Source organism: Callithrix jacchus, chromosome 2 (genome assembly GCF_049354715.1).
Source record: "Callithrix jacchus isolate 240 chromosome 2, calJac240_pri, whole genome shotgun sequence".
Classification (NCBI taxonomy): domain Eukaryota; kingdom Metazoa; phylum Chordata; class Mammalia; order Primates; family Cebidae; genus Callithrix; species Callithrix jacchus.
The window spans coordinates 87,590,762-87,606,130 of NC_133503.1; the positions used below are offsets into that span (position 1 = coordinate 87,590,762).

Consider the following 15,369-nt stretch of genomic DNA (forward strand, 5'->3'; position numbering starts at 1 on the left):
TTCAGTTCACAACACTGGGGCACATATAAAGAACATGCAGGATTGTTGCATAGGTACATACATGGTAATGTGGTTTCCTGCCTCCATCCCCATCACCTATATCTGGCATTTCTCCCCATGTTATCACTCCCCAACTCACTACCCCCACTGTCCCTCCCCTAGTCCCCCATGACAGACCTCAGTGTGTGATACTCCCCTCCCTGTGTCCATGAGTTCTCATTGTTCAACACTCCCCAAGGGTGAGAACTTTTGGTGTTTGGTTTTCTGTTTTTGTGTCAGTTTGCTAAGAATGATGGTTTCCGTGTCCCTACAAAGGACACGAACTCATTTTTTTTATGGCTGCATAGTATTCCATGATGTATATGTCATTTGGGTTGGTTCCAGGTCTTTGCTATTGTAAACAGTGCTGCAGTGAACATACGTGTGCATATGTCCTTATAATAGAATGATTTATAATCCTTTGGATATATACCCAGTAATGGGATTGCTGGGTGAAATGGAATTTCTATTTCTAGGTCCTTGAGGAAGTGCCACACTGTCTTCCACAATGGTTGAACTAATTTACACTCCCACCAACAGTATAAAAGTGTACCTATTTCTCCATATCCTCTCCAGCATCTGTTGTATTCAGATTTTTAATGATCTCCATTCTAACTGGCATGAGATGGTATGTCAATGTAGTTTTGATTTGCATTTCTTTAATGACCAGTGATGAGCCTTTTTTCATATGTTTATTGGCTGCATAAATGGCTTCTTTCAATAAGTTTCTGTTCATATCCTCTGCCCAGTTTTTAAAGGAATTGGTTGTTTTTTATTTTTTTGTGGATTTAAGTTCTCTGTAGATTCTGGATAGTAGCCCTTTGTCAGATGGGTAGATTGCAAAAATTATTTCCCATTCCATTGGTTGCCAGTTCACTTTAATGATTATTTCTTTTGCTCTGCAGAAGCTCTCGAATTTAGTTAGATCCCATTTGTCTATTTTGGCTTTTGTTGCCAATGCTTTTGGTGTTTTAGTCATGAAGTCCTTGCCTATGCCTATGTCCTGAATGGTTATGCCTAGATTTTCTTCCAGGGTTTTTATGGTGTTAGGCCTTATGTTTAAGTCTTTAATTCATCTGGAGTTAATTTTAGTGTAAGGTGTCAGGGAGGGGTCCAGTTTCTGCTTTCTGCCCAAGCTAGCCAGTTTTCCCAACACCATTTATTAAACAGGGAATCCTTTCCCCATTGCTTGTTTTTGTCAGGTTTGTCAAATATCAGATGGTTATAGATGTGTGGCATTGCTTCTGAGGCCTCTGTTCTGTTCCATTGGTCTATATCTCTATTTTGGTATCAGTACTATGCTGTTTTGTTTATGGTAGCCTTGTAGTATAGTTTGAAGTCAGTTAGTGTGATGCCTTCAGCTTTGTTCTTTTTGCTTAGAATTGACTTGGCTATGCGGGCTCTCTTTTGGTGCCATATGAAGTTTAAGGTGGTTTTTTTTTTTCCAGTTCTGTGAAGAAGGTCATTGGTAGCTTGATGGGGATAGTGTTGAATCTGTAAATTGCTTTGGGCAGTATGGCCATTTTCACGATATTGATTCTTTCTAAACATGAGCATGGAATGTTTCTCCATCTGTTTGTGTCCTCTCTTATTTCATTGAGTGGTTTGTAGTTCTCCTTGAAGAGGTCCTTTACATTATTTGTTAGTTGTATTTCTAGGGATTTTATCATCTTTGTAGCAATTGTGAATGGCAGTTCATTCTTGATTTGGCTCTCTTTAAATCTGTTATTGGTGTATAGGAATGCTTGTGATTTTTGCACATTGATTTTGTACCCTGAGACTTTGCTGAAGTTGTTTCTCAGTTTAAGGAGATTTTGAGCTGAGACAATAGGGTTTTCTAAATATGCTATCACCTTGTCTGCAAATAGAGACAATTGACTTCTCCCTTTCCTAATTGGATACAATTTATTTCTTTTTCTTGCCTGATTGCTCTTGGCCAGAACTTCCTATACTATATTGAATAGCAGTGTTTAGATAAGACATCCTTGTCTAGTGCCAGATTTCAAAGGGAATGCTTCCAGTTTTCGCCCATTCAGTATGATATTGGCTGTGGGATTGTTGTAAATAGCTTTTATTATTTTGAGATGTGTTCCATTGATACTTAGTTTAGTGGGAGTTTTTATCATAAAGGGCTGTTGAATTTTGTCAAAGGCCTTCGTCCCTGCATCTATGGGGATAATCATGTGGTTTTTGTCTTTGGTCCTGTTTATGTGGTGAATTACATTTATACACTTGTATATGTTGAACCAGCCTTGCATCCTCAGGATGAAGCCTATTTGATCATGATGGATAAGCTTTTTGATGTGCTGTTGCAATTGGTTTGCCAGTATTTTATTGAAGATTTTTGCATCTATGTTCATCATGGATATTGGCCCGAAGTTTTCTTTTGTTTTTGAGTATCTGCTTGGTTTTAGCAGCAGGATGTTGTTGGTCTCATAAAATGATGTGGGAAGGATTCCTGCTTTTTAGATTGTTTGGAATAGTTTCAGAAGGAGTGGTACAAGGTCCTCTTTGTATGTCTGGTAGAATTGGGCTGTGAACCTGGGCTTTTTGGTTGGTAGGCTCTTAATTGCTGCCTCAACTTCAGCCCTTGTTACTGGTCTATTCAGGGTTTCAACCTTTTCCTGGTTTAGGCTTGGAAGGGTATAAGTGTCCAGGAATTTATCCATTTCTTCCAGGTTTACTGGTTTATGTGCATAGATTTGTTTGTAGGTTGTGTGGTTCTGATAGTGGTTTGTATTTCTTTGGAATCTGTGATGATATCCCCTTTATCATTTTTTATTGCATCTATTTGATTCTTCTCTCTTTTCTTTTTCATTAATTTGTCTATTTTGTTGATATTTTCAAAACCCAGCTGCTGGATTTACTGATTCTTTGAAGGGTTTTTTGTGTCTCTATCTTCTTCAGTCCTTCTTTGATCTCAGTTATTTATTGTCTTCTGCTAGGTTTTGAGTTTTTTTTTTTTTTTTTTTGATCTTGCTCCTATAACTCTTTCAATTTTGAGGAGAGGGTGTCAATTTTAGATCTTTCTTTGCTTCTCATTTGGGCATTTATGGCTATATATTTTCCTCTAGACACTGCTTTAAATGTGTCCCAGAGATTCTAGTATGTTGTATCTTTGTTCTTGTTGGTTTCAAAGAACATCTTTATCTCTGCCTTCATTACATTGTTTATCCAGTCAACGTTCAAGAGCCAGTTGTTCAGTTTCCATGACGTTGTGTGGTTCTGAGTTAGTTTCTTAATTCTGAGTTCTAATTTGATTGCCCTGTGGTCTGAGAGATTGTTTGCCATGATTTCCATTCTTTTGCATTTGCTGAGGGGTGATTTACTTCCATTTATATGGTCAATTTTAGAATAGGTGTGATGTGGTGCTAAGAAGAATGCATATTCTGTGGATTTGAGGTGGCAAGTTCTGTAAATGTCTATTAGATTTTCTTGATCTCAGTCTGAGTTCAAGTCCTGGATATCCTTGTTAATTTTCTGTCTCATTGATCTGTCTAATATTGATATTGGAGTATTAAAGTTTCCCACTATTATTATGTGGGAGTCTAAGTTTCTTTCTAGGTCATTAAGAACTTGCTTTATGTATCTAGGTGCTTCTGTATTGGTCGTGTATTTATTTAAGTTTGTTAGCTCTTCTCATTGCATTGATCCTTTTACCATTATGTAATTCCCTTCTTTGTATTTTTAGATCTCTGTTGGTTTAAAGTCTCTTTTATCAGTGACTTGGATTGCAACTTCTTTTTTTTGCTCTCCATGTGCTTGGTAGATCTTCTTCCATCCCTTTATTTTGAGCCTATGTGTATCCTTGCATGTGAGATGGGTTTCCTGGATACAGCACACCTATGAGTTTTGACTTTGTATCCAATTTTTCAGTCTGTGTCTTTTGATTGGGACATTTAACCCATTTACATTTAAGGTTAATGCTGTTATGTGTGAATTTGATACTGCCATTTTGATGCTAACTGGTTTTTTTTGTCTATTAGTTGATGTAGTCTCTTCATTGTGTCAATGCTCTTACCATCTGATACGTTTTTGGAGTGGCTGGTACTGGTTGTTCCTTTCTATGTTTAGTACTTCTTTCAGGAGCTCTTGTAAAGCAGGCCTAGTGGTGACAAAATCTTTCAGCAATTGAGTATTCATAAAGGATTTTCTTTCTCCTTTGCTTATGAAGCTTAGTTTGGCTGGATATGAAATTCTAGGTTGAAAGTTCCTTTCTTTAAGGATGTTGAATATTGGCCCCCACTCTCTTCTGGTTTGTAGGGTTTCTGTTGAGAGATATGCTGTGAGTCTGGGGGGCTTCCCTTTGTGAGTAACCTGACCCTTCTCTCTGGCTGCCCTTAGCATGTTTTCCTTCATTCCAACCCTGGTGCATCTGATGATTATGTGCCTTGGGGTTGCTCTTCTTGAGGAATATAACTTTGTGATGTTCTCCATATTTCCTGGACTTGAATGTTGGCCTGCCTTGCTAGGTTGAAGAAGTTCTCCTGGATAATATCCTGAAGAGTGTTTTCCTGCTTGGATTAATTTTCTCCGTCACGTTCAGGTACACCTATCAAACGGAGATTAGGTCTTTTTACATAATCCTGTATTTCTTGGAGGTTTTGTTCATTTCTTTTTACTCTTTTTTCTCTAAGCTTGCCTTCTCATTTTATTTTTGAGCTGGTCTTCAATCTCTGATATCCTTTCTTTTGCTTGGTCGATTTTGCTATTGAAATGTGTATATGCTTCATGAAGTTCTTTTGTTGTTTTTGAGCTCCATCAATTCATTTATGTTCCTCTCTAAGCTGTTTATTCTCGTTAGCATTTTGTCAAACCTTTTTTCAAGGTTTTTAGTTTCTTTACATTGGGTTAAAACATGATCTTTTAGCTCAGTGAAGTCTGTTATTACTCACCTTCTGAAGCCTGTTTCTGTCAATTCATCACACTCATTCTCCATCCAGCCTTGTTCCCTTGCTGGTGAGGAGTTGTGATCCCGTGGAGAACGAGATGTGTTCTGGTTTTGGGTATTTTCATCCTTATTTTGCACTGGTTTCTTCCCATGTTTGTGGATTTATCTACCTCTGGCCTTTGTTGTTGCTGACTTTCCAATGGGGTCTCTGAGTGGATGGCCTGTTTGTTGATGATGAAGTTATTTCTTTCGTTTCTTAGTTTTCCTTCTAACAGTTCGGCCCCTCTGCTGTAGGACTGCTGGAGGTCTACTCCAGACCCTGCTTGCCTGGGGATCACCTGCGGTGACTACAGAATAGTAAGGGTTGTTGCCAGTTTCTTCTTTTGCTATCTTTGTCCCAGAATGATACCCACCAGATGTTAACATGAGCTCTCCTTTATGAGGTGTCTCTTTGGTTATATGGGGATCAGGGAGCTGCTTGAGGAGACCATCTGTCCCTTATTGGAGTTCAAGTGCTGAGCCGTGAGCGACATTGTTCTGTTAGAGCTGTTGGGCAGGTATGTTTAAGTCTGCTGCAGTGGAACCCATAACCATCTTTTTTTCTCAGAGATGCCCTGCCCAGCAAGGAGTAGCCTAGTCACAGTCTGCTAGCACAGGCAGTTGCTGAGCTGCTGTGGGCTTTGCCCAGCTGCTGTGTGAACTTCCTTGCAGTTTTATTTATAAGGGTATAGTTAGAACTGTCTCAGTAATAGCACTCTGCCTCAGTAATGGTGGACTGCCTCTGTAATAGTAGACTGCTTTGGTAATGGTGAATTGCCTCAGTAATGACAGTCTACCTTGGAAATAGTTGACTATCTCAGTAATGGTGGACTGCCTTGGTAGTGGCAACTGCCTTGGTAGTGATGGACTGCCTCGGTAATGGCAGACACCCTTCTCCCCCACAGAGCTGGACCATCCAGGGTCCAGCTGTGCTTGCTGTGAAACTCTCAATCCAGAGCATTTCAGGTTGCTGGTCTTTGTCGGGGTGGGACAAGCCAAGGGAGATCACCTGGCTCCCTGTTTCAGCCCCCCCTTTTTTTTAGTTAAATGGGTGACTGTCTCCCAGGTGTTCCAGTTGCCAGTTGAGATGGCACCCGGATTTGTGTGAGTTTTTGTGCAGAGACCCACTGCGCCATCTGAAATGGCCGCATTGGAGACTCGTGGTGCTTTTCCACCAGGGAATCTCCTGGTCTGTGGGCAGTAAAAATTCATTTGGAAATGTGGTGATCACTCACTCTCTGTGTTTTAGCTGGGAACTGCAATCCCGATCCTATTTGGCCATCTTGGATCCTCCAGTGAAGAACTTCTTTTGAAACTGGAGATAAAAGAAATGAAAGTCAAAGTGAATCCTGTCAACCCATGGTGGAATTTTTATGTCTACAAGATAAAACCTGGGAATCCAATTAGAAAAATAATGAGAGAATATTGTGACGGGGAGGGAAGGGGTTGCAGGGAGGAAAGAGGAAAAACATTTATAAAATTAGAATCTCAGGGAAAGAGATAGTGGTTTAAAGTATGTTAATGAACCCATAGCCAGTCTATATATGTTCTAATATTTACTAGAAAAAGTGTAATTTGTATGATACTTTTGTAAATAAATCTACTTTAAGTGAAAGATATCTTAATATGCTGATTTTGCTTTTGCTGTAAGTTTGGAAACATCATTTGCCTTTCCCACCCCATCTTCAACAAATGCTCCAAAGAACTTTGAGAATAAATAAGTAGATTGGTCTTCTAGTTAAAGACTGTTAATGCCATAGATATTAGGAAAACAACTCCCAAAAGAACAATTGCATGTCTTCTAGGATGGTGGGACCTGATATAACCAGTCTGAATTGACATTTTCCAAATAGAACGTGTCAATCTGTTTGGTTTTAGAGAAAAGTCAGTTAGGTCAATTTAGAAAAAAGTAGCCTCATAGAGAAAAATGTTTTTAGTATTTACATTAGCTGTGTTCAAGAAAAAGGTGGCCCACAAACTTGAATAGTTACAGTTTATTGTCTAGTAGGTTTATTAGTTTACTTATACTGACAGGACCAGATAAAATAACTTCTTTTTGAAAAAATAATTAACTGGTTGGAGTTTCCTCATTAAACTCTATGTTGCTGGATAATATGTATATGGAAGTGACAACTAAAGATCTGACTCCAAACTGGTAATTCAGTTTAGTGTAATAATAAAAGAACTTTATAGATAAATGCTCAGTCTTAGAGTTCTACCCTCTTCCTTGTTCCTTTGCAGGTTGATCATATGGAAAGGGTATGATATGTCTTCTTGGTGATGAAGGGCAGAAATTTATATGGAATCTTCTGTAATCTTGCTGATTGCTGCTAGATATAACTAGTCTGGGTTAATACCTGACTGATGACAACTAGTCTCTCTGTTGCATTAAAACGTTTCACAATTGGTATCAACCAGTTGATTTTGACCTGGTAACATAATCAGCTCCCTCACCTGATCCATTAGCTTCTTAATTTTTGCCCTGGGATTTCCCTCCATTTGGGGCAGGTCAACTCAACTGTCTTCCATGTACCCACAGGACACGTGGGGACCTCTAGGCTTCTGTACACTATGCCACATAGGAACCAATGGAGGTCTTTGTTTCAGTTTATTTCACTCAGTTTATTTTGATATGGCTGCTTCTGGGTTTCCTTGGGGGTTGTCTATAAGAAAATTGACTTCTAGAGTCCTAAGATTTTACCAAACTTTCTAACATAACTTCCCACTTTGGGGTTTTGGCCATGAGAAAGAATGTGACATCATGTGTCTGAGTGTCTGCTTCTGTCAGTAATGAAATTTTACCACCTTTTGCTTGCCATTTGGCCAATATCTCTCTAATATTAAGCTCCTTTATGAAGGCCATTAAGTCTATATTCTTATTCCAAAATAGCAGATAGGGGAATGTGTGACATTATCTTCCTCCGACAAAGCTGTGCTTTTAAGTCTATTGTATTATTGCAAATAAAAGTAGATTATCTCTTTTATCTCTTTATATTCTTTCTATGACAAGCTGTTAATCTTCTCTCTGTTCCCCAATGTCCCTGTGACATTCCCTGTAGTAATTCCCTAGAGTAACTCTAAGGCCTAGGCCAACTAGAGAGAATGTCACGTGGACAGAAGTGTAAATGGGAAAAACATTCAAATAGTTTAAACAGTATTACCTATTTATAATGATTGAGTGCATCCCGATGGACATAATTGGGATGCTATTAGGGGGTCAGGAGAGATTGGTGATATTTATCAGAAGTTTCAGAGCCAAAAACAGGAGAGAAAAATATCTGTCATATATTTTCTCCCCTCGATATATTTTATCTTATAATTTCAGTGTAAACTGTATTTCTCCTTATAACCTTAAAGAGTTTGATATGCCTGTTCTGAGAAATACTTTTTAAAGCTGAAAGTCTTCCTAGGCATGCAATTGAGTTAGGTTTTCACAGTATGTCTAATCCTGTCTCTGTGGGAGTTGAGGTGATAGGAGGACATTTTAATGTTATGTTTTTCTTTTTCTTTAACCATTAATTTATTTATATTTGAGATCATAAGCAATTTTGGAAACATGCCTTTCAGCACAAATTACCTAATTCAGTGTTTATATAACTCTTTCTGTACTTCCTTGAATCGATTTTTATTTGTGCTTCTTTTATATGGCACGCTATTTTCTTTTTTTAATATATATATACCACGGTAATAAATGCTGTTTATGACTTCTTTAAATGTACATAGTACTGTAGCATATTAATACCCTGTGAACTGCAGAAAAACCAAATACATTTATAGTAGTATTGGTTACCAAAATAGAGGGGAAACTTTACAATTGTGAGAATATGCAGATATTCTCATTAAGGCAGTACTGATCAGACAACCATTTAGTATCTGTCCCCTCAAATGCCTCAGAATTCTGGAATGCCCATTCTGAAATATGTCAGTGCACAATATCTCCTAAATTCTCACACATGCTTGATTTTCCGATTCATCTGGTGAACTGGGAGTAGGAAGTTGATCATAGACAATGTGCCCTCCTTCCCTTGTCTGACCAAAACTTGAAGCAATCACATCCACTGCCAGGTTAGCTGTAGTCTTTGCCTCTTCCTCTGAGGTGGCCAACTGAGGATTGACTTCAACAAGATCCAGTGCCGACAACAACCCTGTATTGTGTATTTCCTCAGCAATATACATGCCTTCTCAATAGGTTAGTCCTCCTACCACAGGAGTTCCTGTGGCTGGAGCAAATGTAGGGTCAAATGCATCAATATCAAAACTCAGATGGATTGGTCTTTGTCTCCATTCAGGAGGGTCCACATCTCTTAGACCAATATACACAATACTTGGGGAAGAGATACAAGGTTTGATCCAAGAAAATCCTGGGCGTTGTGGTACCTTGTCTTGTAGTTCTCTGAGGAGAAATGAAACTGGCTGTCCATGGAGATTTCCTGATAAAGTGGTAAGGGGTGTGTTGATGTCAGCATGGGCATCAACCTAGATAACGCAAAGGTCTGGGCAGTGTTGAGCATGGCCACTAATGGTACCAATTGCCAGGCTGTGGTCTCCTCCCAATGTGACACAGCTGTAGCCATCTGACACAGCTCTACTAACCACCTCAGCCAGTTCCTGGTTGGCAAGACCCACTGAGCGTGGATTCACTATTAGGTTGTTGTAGAGATCATCTTTGGGGACTGGAATAAAATTCAAATCTCCAAAGTCTTTTAGGTGGCAGCCCAAACTGGAGAGCCTTTTCAGCAAGCCAGCTTCTCTTACAGCAGCGGGACCATGCTCCACTTCTTTTCTTTTCTGCCCTTCTGTCAATGGGGCTCCTATGACAGCCATGGAGTGAACCAATTTCTTCAGGATGGAATGCACTCATGTCTAGAAGAGACACGAGAGACTGCGCCTTACGGACATAATCTGCAGCACTGAGAATCTCCAAAGCAAAGGCCACTCAGTGTAGCTGGAAGCCAGAAATCTGGCACGCTATTTTCTATCTCCTTTAGAGGTAATCAAGTAGCAATGGACAAAAGATATACTATTTGGATGAAAAGCCTGTCAAATTCTCATTGTGATTTTTATTACTGCTCACATTTTGAGAGTAACATATAGGTCCTCAGTCCTCAGTTAAGTTTTTGCCTAATTTTGACTTTGGCCACCCAAAAGATTTGTGCTTATGAATTCCAAAAGTGAGAAGGGAGTCAAAACACAATCTCTAGGCCTTGGAATATTCTCTGTGTGTTTTATAGAGGCCAAAATTCAGGGAACCATATTTAAGTGTGACCTTTCCAAAGTCATCTCATTCTGCTCTCATGTTTTCTCGATTCCTTCAGCCACATTGGCCTCATTCATGTTCTCTGGGGATTTTGAAACAGTATTCTCTGCCAGGAATGTGGCTATCTGGGTTTTGACATGATTTGTTCAGGTCAAAATGTCATCTCTTCAGACAGATCTTCTGTGACTTCTCTAACAAACTATACAGCTGTGCAGCTGTGGCAGCTAAGGCTGCTCTCACGAAGTATAATAAACATAGCTCACACAAAAGAAATGTATTGTCTCATAATTCTGGAGGCTAGGAATCCAAGATCAAGGTATTGGTAAGGCTGATTTCTTCTGAGGCCTCTCTCAGCCTGTAGATGACCGTCTTCTCCCTGTGTCTTTACATGATCTACTGTGTGTTTCTGTATCCCAGTCTCCTCTTCTTTAAGGACACCATATAGTCAAACAGGCGTAAAGCTAACCCTAAAGACTTCATTTCATTTTAATTATCTCTTGAATACCTTATCTTTAAATAGTCACATTTTGACATCCTGGGAGTTAGGACTTCAACATATGAATTTTGGAAGCATGCAATGCAGCCCATGACAATTACCTAAAATAATATGATCTTTTTCTTTATTTACTTTCTTTTACCTTTCCTCTCCACTGGAGATAAAACTCTACAAAGTCAGGGCTTTATCTAGTTTTTTGCACACTCTCAACCACCTATTCAAGTGCCTGGTTCCGAGTATAGGCCAATGATCTTTATTTTTAAACTAAATTACTTAAATAGAAATATATATAGTTTCTCCCAAATGGAAAAGACTTATTTATTATTGCTATTACTAAAATTCTCCTGCTGCATTCTTTGCTTTGCAAATATTAAAAATAATGTAAGAAAATGTAAGGAATTTCTTGTTCTAAGCTCATACTCTGAGGTTGATGCTTGGATCATAGTCCTTTTCACCACTCTTGGAACCCTTTCTGTGTAACTCAACACTAGCCTAGGTTTCTAGAAGCCAGTTTAGATTCTCCTACAACATCAGTAAGGCATAAAAGTTGACTTTCTTTTTGTTTTAACAGGATATTTTCACTCCTGTAGTGTCTTTAATATTAAATGACTTTGAAGCCATTCTTTTCAGCTAAAACATTATTAATATTGCTTTACCTTATTTAGATTTTCTATGAAATAATTCCGTTCTCCCATTAGAATCACTCATATTTCTGATGCTGTACAGCACCATACTACCTAAATGATTTGTTGTTGTCATCGTTAATTGTACGATCTGACAACATTGAATTTTACCTGAACCCCGTGCTTCTGGAACATAGTGGGGATTAAGAGATCCCCCCACACCTTTATATTCTGGAAAAAAAATCCTTCCCCATATGAGTTAGATAAGATTTATGGATGCCCCTATTTAGCTATGACAAGGCCAGACATATGATTAGCTGAACTATCTTTTCCCCACTGATCACTGAAACAAAATACTAACTGAACTTCAAGTTTCTTTCCTTTCCCCAATACGCTCTCAAATTTGATCCTCCCTCGGCCTGAGCCAGCATACAGCCCACACTTAACTGCAAGCTTCTGAGAATAGGCTGACCACTGAGAAAACATTCTCTGAGGTGCTGTCAGATCTTGCCACCCTTCCTCCTCCCACTTTTTTGTGTCTGGTTCTTTCTAGACTTGTTGACTCTTTCCTATAAAAGAAAAGCCCTTTCTCTTTAATTTTTGAAAGGCTTGTAGATCTTAGGTCAGGCTTTCTCTCTATTGCAATTGTCCCTCTCTCCTTATTGAAATAATCCTTCTGAATATATTCTCTTTAGTTAGGCCTAAATTTTGCTTTTTATTTTACAAATCGATCATGGCAAATTTATTTTTGTACTGCTTAAAGGCCAAACTTAGTAATTCAATATGTGGACTGAGTTTCCTATTACCTTTCTTGACTTTTGTATGAGTCAAAAAAAAAAAAAAAAAAAGAATAAAGTCCATTCACAGTAAGGTTCATTTCCTTATATTTTTATAAGTTTAAATCCTGGCAGTCACTGCTGGCTACAGTAGAGAATGCATCATGAGCTGTTTATTCTTGTGATGGTGCCACATAAATATTATATGCTGAAAATACTCATAACTGAGAACTTGTTAAGGAACTGCAAACTTGGATTAAGGAAAATAGGTTGGCTTGATGTTGTTTACTCATGGAATGGTCTTGTTTCAGGGATTGAATTTGCTAGAAAATGTAATTGGATGATTGCTAATAAGTTAGAAAAAAACGTGAACTCTAAAAAGTTTTAAATATATCCTATTAACTTATGTATTATCAGTTTTGTTTATCTGACATTTTAAATTTCAAAAATGTCCAGGGCAAGGATCAGCAAACATTTCTGGAAAAGTCCAGTAAGTTTAGAGGTCTTGAAGACCACCCTTAGATTTAATAATTCACTGAAACAACCCACAGAACTCACAAAAGCTGTTATACTCACAATGACAGTTATTTAGAGCAGGAGAATGTGGTTAAAATCAGCAAAGCATGCATGGGGCCAAGTGCAGAAGAAACCAAGCTCAAGCTTCTACCTGTCTTTTTCCAGTGGGTATATGACCAGTGCTTAATTCCCCCAGCAAAAATGTGTGACAACATTGCTATCCAGCAAAGCTCATCCAAGTCTTAGTATTGAAATATTTTATTGCAGGTTATTTTCTAGGTTCTCCAGAGGCCAAACTAAAACTGTGTGGCCTAAGGACCCACCATAAATCACAATTATTAGCACAAACTATGTGGCATGGCCAAAGGCCCCAGATAAACCAAGGCATTCCATGTCTCTGTGTCCTACCAGAAGTTTAATAATATAAGATGTTGTTAGAACTATATCAAAATGGAGATGCTTTGTGGTATCAAAATTTCAGAATACTCCTTTGTACTCTTTTATTACTTACTTCAGATTATTTCACTAAAATATCTTGGGCTTAGAGGTTATTTCCAGGAGCTGGTCAAGGGCCATCCTTTTATTGGAATGTGCAGGATTTGAACACCCCAGACCTCCTGAGTCAACCCTCTTTCTGTAAAGGGCCAGGTAGCATATATTTTTGGTATTGCAAGATATATGATCTCAGTCATAACTACTCAGTTTTGCCATTGAAGTGCAAAAGCAGCTATAGACAGTACATAAATGAATGAGCATGATTGTGTTCCAATAAAATTTTATTTACAAAAACAGGTGGACAACCAGATTTGGCCCATAGGCCAAAGGTTGCCAACTCTTGTTACAAAAGTATGCAATATAAAATTAGATGTTGGAAAATTGATTATTGAATTCCACTGCTTAGATAGCTTTGCTTTATGTTCATTTCTTTGCATAAAGACCAAAGATAAAATGTTGCAAAGAATTGTTTCTAATGTAATGAAAAGCTGGCAATCTTTAAAAATATTTATTTTCTCCTAATAAATTTCAAGCTGTATGTCTGTTACATAAATTCTAAATGATAATTTCTCTCATACTTGTACAAACAAATGCATTTTTTCCTCTTTAGAAAATATAAAATTAATCTGAAATAAAGCTAAAAAGAGAATTATAACATTCCAAGATAAAAAATCAGATTATTTGAAGTAAAAGAGGGTGCTTGGATTTTTAATTAATTTGGAAAAATTGCAAAACATGTCATATGATCTACTTCTCTGAGGAATTCTTGATTTAATGTTCTTTCCTGAGTTATTCAAGGTATGCCTCTTCCCTCTGAGTTCTCCAATTGGTTTAACTTTAGAAGCTAGTACCTTATCTGAAACTAGATCAGAGTTCTTGATTTTCAATTTAGTCTTTTGGTTTTGCTCTATAATTCCCTATAGAATAGTAAAACTCTGTTTCAGAATCAAAACTGGGCTTGCATGATGAACATATTTCAGATGTACATTTGATTTTCAAAAAATTTTGATGGGGCAAGCCTTAATGCTCATATTGACAGGAATATCAAAAAATCAGATGATCAATTATAACCACCAATTTGTCTTAATACTATGGCTCTATTGAAAGTAGCTGTACAAAGACAAATGATATTTTGAAAATCTTAATAGTTTATTTTTAGAGACTTCTATAATGACTGTCTTAAAGCAGATTAAGATGAGAGAATAAATATTGTTCTTGACAACTTTCTTAACTATCCCTTTGAAAAACATCATGAAGGATAAAGTAAATTTTTAATATTTGCATTAAATACTGATTATTAAAAAATTGACTGATACCTTTTCAACTATCCAGAAAATGAACCTAAATATAGAAAAGTACTATTACCTGAAATTATCTTCTACAAAGGAGTAACATTGTATAATTTCTCAAAATTAGTTCAGTGTTCCCCAGCCATTTTCTATCACCAGGAATCTCTTCAGTTGTCTTTTACTTTTAACTCAAAAATTTCATTTTTTGAAAAGTTTTGGCAGCAAAGCACTTACTGAATAATAGTTGATTTTCCCATTTTTAATTAATCAATGGCACATAGAGTTGACTAACCAACAGGATTTGGAATCGCCATGATACAATATATTTGATGGATACTGTTAGAAGTAAGAAAATATGCTAATTTATTTAGTTTGCCTGGTATTGTTTAAGGAAAACATCTGGTTTTGTTTTGGGGTGGGGTGATTAGGCTTTTTGTGGAACACTCCTCCACACTGGGGTACTGGAGACAGAAGCCTGTTGTCCCTAGTTCTCACAGCTGGTTGGCTTTATTTTATTTTTCAGAGTCACCTTTATATAAGAGAATTAACACATCCACATTTATTTTATATTCTTGGACTCTAATGCGTGATCTAAATTTTACCACAACATATTATTTTTAATAAGACTTTCAGGGTTTGAGAGATGTTTACAAAAGTGAAAGAGGGCAGGCCAAACAATGGTACATGATGATCACCTACTAATCAGTGGTGATTTCTTTTGTCTCAATCTACTTAGAGATGAGTTTCAAATATGAGCACAGAGAGGAGAGCAGTCTAAGGTAGACTGTAATTTTCCTAACTTTTCTGCAGACATAAATCTTTTATACCCTGAACCCCCAGGTGAAGCTGCTCAGTGGCTTTACTGGTTGTATTCCTCTCTCTCAGTCCCCAGGTGCAGCTGCCTGTTGATGTCTCTGTTTTCCTACAAGGTCCCGCTCTTGTGCACTC

At 37.7% G+C, this 15,369-nt stretch overlaps 1 pseudogene; it reads right to left on the reverse strand.

Moving 5' to 3' along the window:
* Nucleotides 1-8,903: 8,903 nt before the first annotated feature.
* LOC100412789 (arginase-2, mitochondrial pseudogene) lies at nucleotides 8,904-9,868 on the reverse strand (annotated as a pseudogene).
* Nucleotides 9,869-15,369: the final 5,501 nt, after the last annotated feature.